Consider the following 3461-nt stretch of genomic DNA (forward strand, 5'->3'; position numbering starts at 1 on the left):
AATGTATGTTTGTGTGTGTATGTGTAGTAAAAACATTAAATATCTATTTTTTGAGCAGTTTTGAAATCCAGGTCTGAAAATTTTTGGTCCTTGTTACTTTTAGTCTTGCTATTCTTTTAGTTTAAATTTCAATTACTCATTTCCAAGCACATTCTATTTGATTCTTTTCAAAACCACATGTTTATTATTTTTGAAGTATTTATCTCTTTGCTTATGAGTTTACTCATTTACTTCCAAATTTTTGAAGCCTGGGTCCAGTTTTCTCTGCTAAGGGTACATTTTTTCAGGGAGGCATTGCGTTTGATTCTGTCTCGTTCCCAAGGGTCTTGTTTTTTGTGGTATTTTAAAATCAAGATTCTCAACTTGCTGTTTTTCAAAACACATAAATTGTACGAATTCAAAATCCAAATCCTAATGTTATTTGGCCAGTGGACAGGAATTCTTAGATGAGACATCTTTCTTCCTCTCTTAAGCTGAGACAGATAATTTTCTAGCTGGTTATCTTTGTAAACTGGATTTTTTTAGCTTTCCTCTTAAATTGAAGAATGTTAATTATTTTTGGTTCTAATCAGGAGATGCCCCTTCCAAATCTTTTTTACTATCCTGGTCTAGGGAGTTATTGTATTCCTAAAACCCAATACATATGCTATAGAGTTATTTACCTAGATTTAAGCTCTTTCCTTATTCTTGGTCCTAAAAAAATTTATTATTTATTGTAAAACCATCCATGTATTCAAGACCTGTTTTTAAAAGTTAACTATCTTTAAGCGTCTTGCAATGGTGGGGTTCCAATATGTGTTGGGTCCTACTGTTAGGAAGCACACACACACAGATACTCAGAGGAGAAGTCTATCACTACTCTTGGTTGACTTACCTTTTTGAATGCAAGTGAGTTTGTTCTGCAAAAACTCCCCTTTAGACCCCGCACCTAGTGGATAAACTGTCCACTCTCTAAATCTACATCACATAGTGATTGATAAGCAAGTATTAAGCTCAGTGCTCAGTTTCCCTCATGGAAATCCTCCAAGAATAGAATATACATAACAGCTAAGCCGTGTCAACCTCTATACTGTTGGACGCTCTAAAATTCATGAACTACCTCAGGCACACACTCAGTTCTGTGGGTCTCACTTTCTCACTTATGTGTACCTCAAGAAATCTGTCTCCCTGTAAGAAATGAAAAATCAAATAAAATACACACTTTGCCAAAAGATACACAGTTTCCCCTTTCCTGAGGTGCCCCTTGTTTGTCCTTGTGTAACTTACAGTTCAGCCCAGAGATCTCAGACTTACGAGCCTTAAGCATGTCAGCATTTGTGTGATCTCATCAGCCATCAGCAACACCCATCCTATGTGTCCCTCAGTTTGCATTTTGTGTCACAGGAGTTGAGGGTACAAGCTATAATTCTTTAAGACAGGGACCCAGACATTGGTGGTTAAATAAGGTAGAGGTTTATTTTTCGTTCATGTGAGAGACCAGAGGAAAGCAGAGAGAACTCAGGAGGGCCCGGATCATTCAGGGACCTCAGTTGCATCCATATTTTTACCCTTATATTCCTCTAGGATACTGTTGCCATCACTAGAGTGGAAGTCTGGTCGTCACTCCATCCACATGCTGGTTCTTGGAAGGAGAAGCGTGAAGTAGAAAGCGAGGCCTTTCAAGTAAAGGATGCGCAAAACGCACACATCATTTCATTGGCATCCCTTGTGTGACAATTAAGTGGCCAGCCAATGTTAGATCCAAGGGAGACTGAGCAATATATAGTCTCCAGCTTGGTGGCCTTGGCCTGGCCAGGGCCACAGCTCTCTTACTAGAGAAGAGAGAGCAGAATTCTGACTGCAGCCATTGAGGTACAAGGTTCCTTCAGCAGCTCTCCATGGTGAGGGGACATGTACATGTCTTCTTCTCTGGAAAGTGACAGCACTTCTAGAGGTGTTTTTATAAGGACCCCCTTTGAATTAACTGCCTGTCCAGGTTGTTTCCACTGAGGCCTTGTCTGGGCGACAATGTCCTGCCCCGCTCTCCAGGCATAGTGGTCACTGCTCAATCCCCCAGAAGCAAGTGCTCAGTGCGTTTCCGGGATGCTGGCCTGGGGGCACATCTCAGTCTCGCAGATCCTGAGCTCTCAGTCAAACTATCTAAGAGGCTTGTTACAAAACACCTGTGCTTCAGTTTCCTTATATGTGACAAGATGGGAATAAAGATAATATCTGCCTCACATTGTTGGAAGAGGTTTGTTTTGAGGAACAAATCAGATACTCTCTGGAAACCAGTGAAACAATTACCAGGGAAGGTTACTGGACTCTCCAGGTTGCAGAATATTTCTCTTTTCCAATCCTTCCCCCTATAAATTCACTGTGCCATTTTTTCCAGTCCTCAGGTGTGATCTCTGGCCCATAGTACAGATTATTCCTCTAACCATTACTGTCAAGTAAAAGCCATTTCTAGGTTTTACAAAATACATTTAAAGTATTTCTTTCAAAATGATCCTTATCAGAGTTAGTGTAAGTAAGATATTTAATGCAAAAATTATGTCAGTGACCACCTTGAAAAATCTTAGTCAATGTCAGGGGTCTTGCTTCAGATGGTGACTCCTTTTAATCTCTGGCTTCGAGGTCTTAACCAAAGAGTCTGATTTTAACATTGTTTTACAGGGAAATTATTGTCTGTGTCTCCTCCACAAGCTCTTTGAAGGCCTGGGGAGAATATTTTTCTTCTTTTTATCTCTATAGTTTTGAATATTCTTGGCATACATAAGTGCTAGATAAGTATTTCTGAACAAGTGAATGAAAAAAAGCTTGTAAGCAGATTTAAGTATTGATAATATCTTTCAACTTGGTATCAATATACATTCAACCAGGAGGGGACAATAATTTGCTAAGGGAAGTAATTTGAGAACACATGTGTTCAAAGATTAAAACTAAAGTGACATTAAATAGATCTCTTCCATCAAGTCTCAGGAGGCAGTAGGTGAGCTATTGCTGGTTAAATTGCACCAGCACAAAACATCTTAGCCCTAGACTGGGCCTGTAACCAGCCCCAGCTGGAAGCCTGTATCAACAGCTCTGCGTTTCCTGACAGTGCCTTGTTAATCCTTTAAAAGAGAGGTTAAAAACAAGGCCAATACATTTCATTATATAGGATGATTTATGGATCCAGCTATTCATAAGACTTCATTCCATCTAATGTGTATGCCCCAAAAATGTTCATTTCAGAAATGTTTAATTGATTAATTATGTCATGTAGCAGAGATGGCTGAAGAGTACCCCCAAAGATCTTGTCTGTAGCCATTGCAAGATATCTTTCATTTTTAAAATAATGTAGGTTTATCCTCCATTGAAGCCTAGGATTTTAGAGATAGAAGAGTGAATCCTGTAAGCCTATAACCTCTGCCCTCAGGTCTTATGGTTATGATTGGTCAAATGAGCATGAGCTTTTAGGAAGATGCTGAGGCATTTAC

This window comes from Nycticebus coucang, chromosome 4, assembly GCF_027406575.1.
Source record: "Nycticebus coucang isolate mNycCou1 chromosome 4, mNycCou1.pri, whole genome shotgun sequence".
In the NCBI taxonomy this organism is placed as follows: domain Eukaryota; kingdom Metazoa; phylum Chordata; class Mammalia; order Primates; family Lorisidae; genus Nycticebus; species Nycticebus coucang.